The 13,352-nt window shown below is 43.3% G+C and overlaps 1 pseudogene; it reads left to right on the top strand.

Moving 5' to 3' along the window:
• The first annotated feature begins 5,374 nt into the window (after positions 1–5,374).
• On the top strand, positions 5,375–13,038 carry LOC139023515 (amino acid transporter heavy chain SLC3A2-like; annotated as a pseudogene).
• Positions 13,039–13,352: the final 314 nt, after the last annotated feature.

The following is a 13,352-nucleotide window of genomic DNA, read 5'->3' as shown; positions in this document are numbered from 1 at the left end:
CTTAGTCAATGGGAACTCCATTACCGGCCCCATCATAAAGTTTTGACAAAGTCTGTCAGTCTGACTAAAGTGCCAGAGGTATGAGGAAAGCCATCCTCCTTTGTATTTATGGGAACAAATATTTCCTAACACATAGGATACTATTCTTGGACAGTTAGACACAATGCGTCAATGAAAATAAAATAAAAAAAGTACTAATTACTGTACATGAGTAACCTCAACCTGGGTCTGTGGGTGTTTGGGCCAATAAAGTGCCAACTCAATTCTACCACTGACTAGTCTCTCATGCCCCTATGAACGGGGACACAGGGCAATAGTTTTTAATCTAAACCAGCCCTTTTTTTACTGGAGTACACTAACCCCTAATTGGGGCTCTTTTCTTGACACACAGTAGCAGTTTACCAGATAACAAGTCAAGAAGAACAAAAAGTAGATTGTTGTAAGGGTGTATTACGCCCTGTGCTGGCCCCATTGTCATATCCATTCTGGATTCTGAGTGGTAAAATCAGAGCTGAAAAATGCCTCTATGTATGTGTATACTGTATGTGGGAATGTCTTATGTCCGTCCTACATTTAGTGTTGATACATGGAATATTCCTCAACTGCATATACCATAAATTGCTATTGCAAATACAAGTATTATGTTCAACAACTGACATTTTCAGATATTATTTTGACAAACACACTTTAACACACTTTGGTGCTTACAATTCATTCTCTATTGTCATTAGCTCGCATGGGCACTTTCATCTGTGATCTTTGTGATATGACTTTCTTTAAGCACGTACTGATGAAACTGTCACTTCATATTTTTTTCTTAAAGTCTACAAACGCTCTACTTTATTCACTCTGTGATAGGGTTGGATCCTATATGCTACTTTTATTATGTTCCTGTAAATGGTTCAGTGCCTATAATTTAGGCTGTGTGTAGAATGGGGCATAAAGGAAATGACCTCTACTAGATTACAGTGATAAGGAAATCAGCATACAGTTTTTGTCACGCCCTGATCTGTTTCACCTGTTTTTTGTGTTTTGTCTCCACCCCCTACAGGTGTCACTTATTTCCCCCAGTGTATTTATCCGTTTTCCTGTCTCTCTGTGCCAGTTCGTCTTGTATGTTTTTCAAGTCAACCAGCGTGATTTCCCATGTCCTGCTTTCTATTTCTCTTTTGCTAGTCCTCCCGGTTTTGACCCTTGCCTGTTTTCTGGATCCATTCCCGCCTGCCTGACCACTCTGCCTGCCCTGACCTCGAGCCTGCCTGCCACTCTGTACCTCCTGGATTCTGGACTGGTTTTGACCTTTTGCCTGTCCACGACCATTCTCTTGCCTACCACTTTGATTGTTAATAAATATCAAAGACTCTAACCATTTGCCTCCTGTGTCTGCATCTGGGTCTCGCCTGTGTACCTGATAGTTTTGGCCTTGTATTATGCCTATAACTAATCAGAATTCCATTATGTTTACATAAAAAAGAGAATACTTCAAAATGAGAAGATCCTGCCATGAAAAAGACGACTGGGTGGACATGAAGTGGAAAGGAGGGGAATTAACTCACACCATGTAGCAGGACACCTTCAGGTGCGGGGTCTTTGTAATGCAGGTTTGATAGTTATATTTTCAATAATGAATGGTGAGCTGTTATGAGACAATTAGGTCAAAAATTCAATTAATTTTTTGGTGTAGATGGCCAAGGAAGTTGCACAGAACTTCCCCAACATCCCCTCCCAAATTGATATGGAACCTTCACAAAAACACATGGAGCAACTGCGAAAAGAAATGGCTGAGAATATAATAAAAATGTCTGGTATTTAATTCAAAGTGAATGTAAATTCTTTATTTTTATGGGTGGCTAATTCATCATACTGCATTGATATTTGATATTATCTATAACGTGCGACGCTTTGTTTTGTTTCAGATTGAATGTTTTGCATGCCAATAGTGGTTCCATGTGCTGTACCTAGGAATGAAGACAAAAGAGTTCAACAGAGTAAAGAACACAAACTGGAAGTGCAGTCTTTGTTGTTGAAAATGTATGCTATACCCCATCCACACTGAAGAGGCTCTGACATGTACATCAACCAGGGATAAAGAGAAAGTTAACACTGTGATATGTTTTGTACTTATTTTAAGTAAAGTGTCTGACATGTTGGAAAGGATTAAAGGTCTACAATTTCTGTTTAATTTGTCAATATTCCATTTTTATTCATTGATTTTCTGGCCACTATTACTGTGGTTACATGTTCAGTATATGTATTGACCAGCAAACCCACTGCAGCCTACCTCACTAGCTCACTCTCCATCCCTGCTTTGGACAATGAACAACATGACTCTCGTACTTTGCCCTTTTCCTTTATGGTTGATATTAATGACGAAAGGAGATATTATCTGTCTCTCTCCTATTGTGTACCACTTAAATACTGTGGTAAAATAAAATAAAAACTGGGAAAATAAGTACTTAGAACTACCAATTATGTAACGTCCATCATTAAATGAAGACCAAGGTGCAGCGTGGTAGGCGTACATTTTCTTTATTAAAATGTTCCACCAAAAAAACAATAAACCACTCAACGAACGAAAAGCTTAGGAGCGCAACCCATGCAACAAACAAAGACAAGATCCCACAACAGAAGGTGGGAAAAAGGGCTGCCTAAGTATGATCTCCAATCAGAGACAACGATAGACAGCTGCCTCTGATTGGGAACCATACTAGGCCAACAAAGAAATATAAACATAGATTTCCCACCCTAGTCACACCACACAAATTATTATAGATAAATATTAAAGAAAAGGGTTAACACAACACTGGACTGAACCCCCTAATTGTCAAACTAATATTAATGTACAACAATATAGAAGATACATGACTAGAGGTTACGCATTATGGGTGTATATCCACTGCATGCTTCTTAGGTGTGTAATTGACATGACCAAGGAGCTAAACTATGAAAAATGTTTGTTACACTGCGTGATTTTACAGCACACAAACAAGAGTGCAATATATAATGCTAGTCCGTGAACCTTCTGAAGTTAGGTCACATGACCAAGGAGCTATTGAAGTTTTAAATTCTGAAAAATCTATGTAAAATTGGGTGAGATGAAATTGGACAAACTAAAGGGTGTGCAATACATAAGGGCAGTCAGTGGACATTCTGCACTTTGTTTGAAGTCAGTAGGTCACATGACCAAGGAGCTATTGACATTTTTAAGTTTGAAAAGTTCAGGTAAAAACGTGAGATGAAAATGGACAAACTAAAGGGTGTGCAATACATAAGGGTAGTCAGTGGACATTGTGAACCTTGTTTGAAGTCAGTAGGTCAACATGACCAAGGAGCTATTGAAATGAGAAAGTTTGAAAAATTCATGTAAAAACGTGTGAGATGAAAATGAACAAACCAAAGGGTGTGCAATATAGAAGGGTAGCCAGTGGACATTTTGAACCTTGTTTGAGTCAAGTAGGTCACATGACCAAGGAGGTATTGACATTCGAATGTAAAAAAACGTTGTACTTTGTTTACGCTCCCTAACTAATTCAACTAGGAATACAAAATGCTGTTCACATTTCCACATTTATTAGCTTTGGAAAGCGAATTAATGTCCAAATCGTGAAAATAAGGCCTGTGCAATGTTGTGCACAATTTTTCCAACATCATGACACTTATTTGCAGTCTGTGGCTCAAGTGGTTTGAAAGCGGGAATATCCGTTGAATATCCATCTTGAAACTGGCTTTACCTCGGTTGCAGGCCCTAACAGTTTCCGGGGACCGTTTGTCACCGTTATAGTGCAATTAATGTACTGTTTAGTGTTGTGTAGTGGCTTTGCTGGCATGCATCCCACCTTTTTTTTTTTTTGCCCCACCAAGATTTACATACTGTAATGAAACAGGCAGGGAGCAGGTCTTCTAGCCCGAAGTCCAGCGCGCTATCGACTGTTCCGTAAAAGCATGCTCCAAAGGCAGAGTCGATTTCCGAGTTTATAAACCCAGGGTCGTTACACTACTTCCTCCTTTCAACGAGCGCGTTCTCGCGCTAGCTATCTACTCTACGTCTTACAGGAACGCGCTCACCGGCCAAGCACACGCACTGTCGTGGATGCAAGGTCCGATCACTTCTGACACCAATCTAATGCCCTGACTAGATCATACGGCAAAGCACACGCACTGTCGTGGATGCAAGGTCCGATCACTTCTGACACCAATCTAATGCCCTGACTAGATCATAAAGGAACAATTGTCCATACAGAGGATTGAGTTTATGAATTGACGGTTTATTAACCCAACTTTACACAGGCTACTGTTTGGCCGTAGCCCACGCAAAATAAATGAAAGATACCCTACAAGCCAACCGTGCCCTTCTCTTGTGAAGGCCAGACATAAGAGAGAGAACAATGTCTAAACCTGGTCTTGACTTCCAATGCTCCATCCCCCTGCCCAACCCCCCTCCACGCCACTCCGCCAACCACCAGGATGCCCGGCTTCAGAACATTCCAGGCATTCCCGTGATTGGCAGATAGCAGGTTGATTGGCATGTCGGACCCCGCGAACACTGATAAGTACAACACAACCCACTAATAGCCTAACACATAACACACCGCTGTCTGTGCGGGTCGCTACAATACTAAAATCGCCACTGGTGTCAGGCCAGAATATTGCTTTTTCCAGTAATTAGTATTGACAGTAGCCTAGGTCCTCTTCATTTGTTTCATCTGATCAATATTGGTTAAATTAAACGTGGGTTAATCTAGCTAACGGATGGAGTTAGAATTCAAATAAACTGACAAGGTAAATGGGCTAATGGGACGATTTTAAAACGCATGGTATGAATGTTGCACTTTGACAGGCAAGAGTATCATTCACTCGTCGACTGGTCACGGTCAGGGCATTCCAGTCCTCCGTCCCGACGGTATCCTAATGGTAACAGTTTTCACCTGTCCGGTAGGCGAGTTCCTACGGGGCTGTTAAGTAAAATGAAAGCAATATTTTATCAAAAGTATTCAAATATTGAAAAGTGTGTAGCCTATTTTACCCAAATATAAAAAATATATATGTTTGTAGATGGCGCACGTTGGTAACACCTCCATTGAAGTCGTTAAAAGTTTGAAAGTGTAATGAATTGTTTCCTAGTTGTAGGCCTATCAACTATTAATTGATATTTTCGTTTTATGTAAATAATATTCAATTATGGAATCTTGTCATCCTTTTTATCATTGAAATTTCAGGAGCCTAAGTAAGAATTCCATTGAACATGGATGGTGACCAGGGCTACGGCAGCGTGGCAGTGGCAGTGGGCCCTGGAATGTCAGGCAGTCTGGGTTGCTCTGCGACGGTCCCGCTGCTGATCACGGACCCCTAACCAGAGACGACGAAAGGGCAGCCCATGTCTAAGGAGCAGATGGAGCTCGAAGCGGCGGGCTTGGGGTGGAAGAAAATACACTCCCGCCTAGTGCTGGTCTTCTGGTTGGGTTGGCTGGCCTTGCTTGGGCGCCTCTATCGCCATCAAAGTGCAGAGCCCCTGGCCGGTCGCACTGCGGCTACTGTGGTGACAGAGGGCGCTGTTCTACCGCCTACAGCCCCCACTGTTCATGGACGCCCAGAACGAGGTGCCAGGTGGTATCGACGGTGAGTTAAATTGGGGTCAAGAATACAGTAGCTGCACTATATAGACTGTCTTTACAATGTAAAGTGTGCATGCGCAGGGAAAGTGCGCAGGGAAAGTCATTTATTGTTATTGTCTTTAAGCACAAAACGCATGAAAAATTACAAAGCAAACGTAATTAAATTAAGTAAATTAATCCATGATAAGGCCTACTTAGATATACACTTTATATACAAAGTATGTGGACAACCCTTCAAATTAGTGTATTTGGCTATTTCAGTCACACCCATTGCTGACAAGTTTATAAATTCGAGCACACAGCCTTGCAATCTCCATAGACAAACATTGGCAGTAGAATGGCCTTACTGAAGAGCTCAGTGACCTTAAACGTCATAGGATGCCACCTTTCCAACATATCAGTTCGTCAGATTCCTGCCCTGCTAGAGCTGCTTCAGTCAACTGTAAGTTCTGTTATTGTGAAGTGGAAACGTCTAGGAGCAACAACGGCTCAGCCGTGAAGTGGTAGGCATCACAAGCTTACAGAGCGGGACCACTGAGTGCTGAAGCGCATAGCGTGTAAAAAGTGTCTGTCCAGGGCTCCCGAGTGGCGTAATAGTCTAAGGCACTGCATCGCAGTGCTAGAGGCGTCACTACAGACCCATGTTCGATCCCGGGCTGTATCACAACCGGCCGTGATCGGGTATTCCATAGGGCAGCGCACAATAGGCCCTGCGTCATCCGGGTTAGTGAAGGGTTTGGCCGGGGGGGCTTTAGTTGGCAAATCACGCCAACTAGCGACTCCTTGTGGCGGACCGGGCGCCTGCAGGCTGACCTCGGTTGTCAGTTGAACAGTGTTTCCTCCGATACATTGGTGCGGCTGGCTTCTGGGTTAAGCAGGCGGGTGTTAAGAAGCGCGGTTTGGTTGGTCATGTTTCGGAGGACGCATGACTCGACCTTCGCCTCCCGAGCACGTTGGGGATTTTCAGCGACAAGACAAGATCGAAATTGGGGAGAAAAAAATACAAAAATAAATAAGAAATCATCTTTCCTCCGTTGCAACACTCAGTACAGAGTACAGCCTCGAAGCAACGTCGGCACGAGAGCTGTTCGTCGGCAGCTCCATGAAGTGCGTTTCCATGGCCGAGCAGCCGCACACAAGCCTAGCATGCTGACCACACCGCTCGGGTCGCAAAATAAATGTAAACATACATGTTATTCAATTATTGCACCCACACTGCTCGCGTGGGTGATTGAAAGATGAACTGAGTTTGGTCGGTTGTCATGGTAACTATGAAAGTTAGATGCGAATCGCCATATAAAGTCCAAAGAAGAGAAACCCTGGAAGGAGGAGAGATGACTAGAAATTATATGGTTGACCGTATTAATTGGATTAATTGTCGGAGTAGAGGACCTTGTGCATTTCAGGTAAAATACCTCAACATTTATATCTCAGGACAAATTAGCTAGCAACAGCACGCTAACTAAATAGGACAAATTAGCTAGCAACTGTAAGCTAGCTAGCTAAATTGCCATAAATGTTTAATGCTTTCGACCTATAATTGGTTCGACCTATAATTGGTTCAGAGTTTGTTTTGATATTTCAACCTGCGTGTCGTGATCGCGTTTGGTGTGGGGGGACAAAATCAATATGCGCACGATGGCGCACGCACGTGGCCGATTTGGGTACTGTGTAAGATCACCATGCGCAATGCCAAGCATCGGCTGGAGTGGTGTAAAGCTCGTCGCCATTGGGCTCTGGAGCAGTGGAAACGCGTTCTCTGGAGTGATTAATCATGGTTTACCATCTGGCAGTCCGACAGACGAATCTGGGTTTGGCGGATGCCAGGAGAACGCTACCTGCCCCAATGCATAGTGCCAACTGTAAAGTTTGGTGGAGGAGGAATAGTGGTCTGGGGCTGATTTTTTTCATGGTTCAGGCTAGGCCCCTTAGTTCCAGTGAAGGGACATCTTAACGCTACAGCATACAATGACATTCTAGAAGATTCTGTGTTTCCAACTTTGTGGCAACAGTTTGGGGAAGGCCCTTTCCTGTTTCAGCATGACAATGCCCCCGTGCACAAAGCGAGGTCCGTACAGAAATGGTTTGAGATCGTTGTGGAAGGACTGGACTGCACAGAGCCCTGACCTCAACCCCATCGAACACCTTTGGGATGAATTGGAACAATTAGGCCTGCGAGACAGGCCTAATCGCCCAACATCAGTGCCCGACCTCAGTAATGCTCTTGGCTGAATGGAAGCAAGTCCCCGCAGCAATGTTCCAACATCTTGTTGAAAGCCTTCCCAGAAGAGTGGAGGCTGTTATTGCAGCAAAGGGGGGACCAACTCCATATTAATGCCCATGATTTTAGAATGTGATGTTCGACGAGCAGTTGTCCACATACTTTTGGTCATGTAGTGTGTGTGTATTTGGAAAGTATTCAGGCTGTTATCTTTTTCAACATTTTGTTACATTACAGCCTAATTAAAACATGTATTAAATCATTTTTTCCCCTCATCAATCTACACGTATGTTTTAGCCATTTTTGCAGAATGTATTAACAATAAAAAACTGAAATATCTTATTTACATAAGTATTCAGACCCTTTGCAATGAGACTTGAAATTGAATTGAGGTGCATCCTGGTTCCATTGATCATACTTGAGATGGTTCTACAACTTGATCGGAGTCCACCTGTGGTAAATGCAATTGATTGGACATGATTTGGAAAGGCACACGCCTGTCTATATAAGGTCCCACAGTTGACAGTGCATGTCAGAGCAAAAAAACAAGCCATAAGGTGGAAGGAAATGTCCGTAGAGCTCTGAGACAGGATTGTGTCGAGGCACAGATCTGGGGAAGGGTACCAAAAAATGTCTGCAGCATTGAAAGTCCCCAAGAACGCAGTGGCCTCCATCATTCTTAAATGGAAGAAGTTTGGAACCACCAAGACTCTTCCTAGAGGTGGCCGCCCGGCCAAACTGAGCAATCGGGGGAGAAGGGCCTTGGTCAGGAAGGTGACCAAGAACCCAATGGTCACTCTGACAGAGCTCCAGAGTTTCTCTGTGGAGATGGGAGAACCTTCCAGAAGGACAGCCATCTCTGCAGCACTCCACCAATCAGGCCTTTATGGTAGAGTGCCATACGGAAACCACTCCTCAGTAAAAGGCAAATGACAGCCCGCTTGGAGTTTGCCAAAAGGCACCAAAAGGACTCTCAGATCATGAGAAACAAGATTGAACTCGTTGGCCTGAATGCCAAGCCTCACGTCTGGAGGAAACCTGGCACCATCCCTACGTTGAAGTATGGTGGTGGCAGCATCATGCTGTGGGGATGTTTTTCAGCGACAGGGACTGGGAGACTAGTCAGCATCGAGGGAAAGATGAACGGAGCAAAGTACAGAGTGATCCTTGATGAAAACCTGCTCCAGAGCGCTCAGGACCTCAGACTCGGGGCAAAGGTTCACCTTCCAACAGGACAACGACCCTAAGCTTCGGGACAAGTCTCAATGTCCTTAAGTGGCCCAGCCAGAGCCCTAATGTTAACCTAATTATCCTAATCTTGTACATTAATTAGTCCAACCTGCTGCACATAGACATGGGAGGTAGTTATGGGGTGGGGGTGCTGAACTTGTTTTCCTGCCCTACAGCCGGCTATATCGGTCAGCTAATACAGGACTTGTGAAGGCCCAGTGTACTACTTTTGTGAAAATTCAGGGAGTGCTGCAGCACACATATATCCTGAGTCTATGCTGCTGTGTAAATTCTCCTAACCTGCTACGATAAAGTCACAAAAGTCACCGGTTGTAGCTGTATCGAAGTGTCATGTTTTTAAGGAATCTCGTGGTATGGGACAGGATACGGAAGTGTTGACGCCACTTTCCCAGTGTAGGATTAATAACCCCTCCCACTAATTACTTATTCATCACAAATGACCATAGGCCTAATCCATAGAAAACGCTGGTCAAAGGCCGATTAGCCTACACAAGACAGTCTCAGGATGTGAATTCACTAACATTTTATAGAATAAAGTTGCAAAACACAATAATAATTAAATGGGTCTTCCTTGCTCTACTCTTCTAACCATCATAACTAAAGTCCTACCTTTTAACCACTGTCAAAGCACCAAATAGCTTTGACATTTGCAAACTGTACATGCAGTTCAACCATGTAAGGAAAGTAGGGTGCCCTCTGCTGTTTTTTCCCGAACTACATCGAGAACACATTCCCTGTTTGATACAGTATTCAATACCGGTATGTCTGTCAGCTGTAGACCACTATTGTGGCCCAATGGACACTGAGTCAAATATAAACATGCTGTGCATTTTCACATTTCCACTCTGTACACTCTCGCATACCTTCCCTTATTTCGTTCATTCTCCTGTTTCATGTATGTTTAAACCAGTCACACGGCCTCAGTCCTGTTGCGTACAATTATCTCAACCTAACAGTATCTTTCTCTGTTTTATGGACTTTAGTCAAGTAATTGACATTGCACCATTTTATTGTGTGGGGAACCTCTGTTTGTAAAGCTAATCTCTGAGTTGATTTGTGGTGTGTGAGCTGCTACCTGGGTGTGGAGGCTCTTATTCTGGAGGGTCTGTTTCATCGGGACGCGTCCCCTCCGGACCTCAAAGAGATCAATGAGCGAGTGGGTACAGTGCCTCAGATCCAACAACTGCTAATGGAGAGCCACAAAGCAGGTATGTACCCAAAACATCATTGCCCTTACAACAAGACAACTAATGCCAGATCTAAACTGAGGCCATCTAGCCTGTATCCTCACAAGGACATTTCCAGAGCTCTTGAAAGATGCACTTAACTTATCGTATGTTCTGATCCACTATTCACATGGTCTTCCCCCTTTAGGCATCAAAGTACTGCTTGACTTCTGTGAGCTGGACCTATTCGGACCCCAAGACTCAGTAGGCAACGACTCTGCTGTGCATTCTGACCTCTCTCGCTCAATACATATAAGATAGGTCTTGCATGAGTAGCAGTGGTGTAAAAAGTACCTAACTCTCAAAGTAAAGATACCTTAATAGAAAATGACTCAAGTAAAAGTAAAAGTCACCCAGTAAAATTCTACTTGAGTAAAAGTATAAAAGTATTTTGTTTAAAATATACTTTAGTATCAAAAGTAAAATTATTAAATAATTTCAAATTCCTTATATTAAGCAAACCAGATGGCACCATTTTCTTGTTTTTATTTATTTACGGAAAGCCACGGGCACACTCCAACATTCAGACATAATTTACAAACGAGTAACAAATGTGTTAAGTGAGTCCGCCAGATCAGAGGCATTAGGGATGTTCGGTTGATAAGTGCCTGAATTTGACCATTTTCCTGTCCTGCTAAACATTCAAAATGTAATGAGTACTTTCGGGTGTCAAGAAAAATGTATGGGGTGAAAAGTACAATATTTTCTTAAGGAATGAAGTAAAGTAAAAGTAGTCACAAATGTAAATAGTAAAGTACAGATACCCCAAAAAACGACTTAAGTAGTACTTTTAAAGTATTTTTTACTTAAGTACTTTACACCACTGATGAGTAGAATTGTTAGATCTTGGTTTCAATTGTTATGTAGACTGAATGAGTTTTAATAATAGTTCTGTTACCCCACTATGCACTCAGATTTTGGTTGGAACAGGGTGTGGCAGGATTTTGGATCTGTGACAGACGCTGCATATTCAGACTGTTGAACAATGCTCAAAATTGGTTGCCAACCAATCAAAGCCAGACCAATTTATTTCCAGTTCATGTAAGCACAGATTTTTAACTGAACGTTATGTTGTCTGTTCATGTCGTCTGTTCGTTTTAGACCCTGACCAAGTGGGGGTTGCATTAACATCTGCTAACCATGTGTATGTGACCAATACAATTTGATTTGATTTGATGTTCAGCACATCAGATGATGAGAGGTGCTGTGGCACTGCTAACACTTAACATACAGAACAAATGATACACAACTTACATGTACTGTTATACCTGTGTTAAGCAAAATTATATTTGTGTTTTAGTCACTAATATTGGCTGATATATGTAAGGAATCTGTTAGGATTGAGGAATATGTAGTTAATGTTTTATAGCAAAGTAGTTGTGGTTGAAGTTGGAATGTAACCTGCGTGTGTCATCTGTGCAGGATTGTAGTGGTGAAACAGTCTCCACCTGCCCTGAATACCTCTAGCACTTCAGCCAACATCTCATTGGTGGAGCTAGTTATGATGTCACTACTGCCGCACGCGCATCACCTCCTGTCCGGACAGGAAGTGTCCATTGCTGTGGAGCGACACCTGTCAACATCCAACGGCAAAATTTGGCCCAGTTGGACGGTAATGACCCGACATTCTTTCTGTTCGTTCTTTCACAGGCTAGCGAGGATGGTGTCCAACTACTTATTTGCAAAATTACATCAATACGGTGTGTGTGATGCAAGGTGGGCGGTGAAGCATCACCGGTGTTGCACAGAATACTCCTGGTTCAGATGATGACACTACCTGGATCACCTGTTGTCAAGTATGGAGAAGAAATAACCCATTCACCGGTAAGAGACCTGAGTCCTAGGGATGCAATACAGACTACCTGCATCTGATGTGCTCATGCTTTAGTACAGTGCAACACCAGTGAATCGTTTTCTTTCTGTGGTGAAGAATGTGTCTGCAGAAATGAGCTGGGAACATGAAGCAGATAAGACCAATGGACTGAACGACTCTGTTGGGGTTTGTAGTCCAAACGGGCTATTTTAGTCTAAAATAATATCAAGCTTGTTGGTCTTCACATACCTACAGTATTACCACATCTGAGCTCCGTGGTTCTACGACCTCTGGCAAGTGGTTTATGTTTATACCACAGAAAGTCTCTCAGAATGACAGGCCGATTTTTCATTTGATCTGTTTCTCCATTTGACACCTCTGTTCCTCCCTTCTGTCCTTCAGGAACAGAGGATGCTCAAATGCTCTGCCTTGGCTCTTGTTCAGCTCCCTCAGTCGCTGTCGCCTCAGAGAAGAATCTCTCATTTATGGGAGCTTCACCTTGCTCCCCTTCAACACCACCTCCCTCCCCCCTACTCCTCCAACTCCACCCTGTCCCCCCCCGTCGACCCCTGTGCTAGCCTTCCTGCGCTCCTTGGGCTGTGTCCACTTTGTGGTGCTGCTCAACCTGGGGCCCGAGGCCCAAGCCCTGGTCCCAGCCTGGGCTCCCAGCCTTCCCACTGCCGAGGTGTTTGTGACCAGCACAGGGATGGACCGCCCTGGCACCACCTCCCTGGAAACACTGAGGCTCCAGCCAGAGGAGTCCATAGTCATCAAACTGTTTGAGTCTGGCAGCTACTCCTCCTAGGGCCTGTGGTCTGGGGCATTGGGCAGAGTAAGAGGGGCTAGGACTGGATGCAGGGGAGGATAACTAGGCAGCAATGGGAACTATTTAGCCATCGCTTCTGTTGCGCACAGTTGGTAATGTGTGCCAGGGAGGAGTCAAGAAATTGTTTTTTAAAAGGCTGTATCAAAATGTTTTTTGAAAGGTCTTAAAATAATAAATTGTATAGTAATAATTAGTTCTGACGACAGTGTCAACTTCAGAGGGTGCTAAATATTTGGAATACAATGCAAACACATTTTCAAGGCTATGGCTGTATTTACACAGGCAGCCCAATTCTGATCTTTTTTTGACCAATTGGTCTTTTGACCAATCATATCATATCTTTTTCAGAGTGTATAAACACAGGCATTGTACTGTTTATTGTCATGAGTAACAAACACTTGAT

This window comes from Salvelinus sp. IW2-2015, linkage group LG4p (assembly GCF_002910315.2).
Source record: "Salvelinus sp. IW2-2015 linkage group LG4p, ASM291031v2, whole genome shotgun sequence".
In the NCBI taxonomy this organism is placed as follows: Eukaryota; Metazoa; Chordata; class Actinopteri; order Salmoniformes; family Salmonidae; genus Salvelinus; species Salvelinus sp. IW2-2015.
The sequence above is the reverse complement of the archived record's forward strand: the minus strand, read 5'-3'. Positions and strand labels throughout refer to the sequence as shown.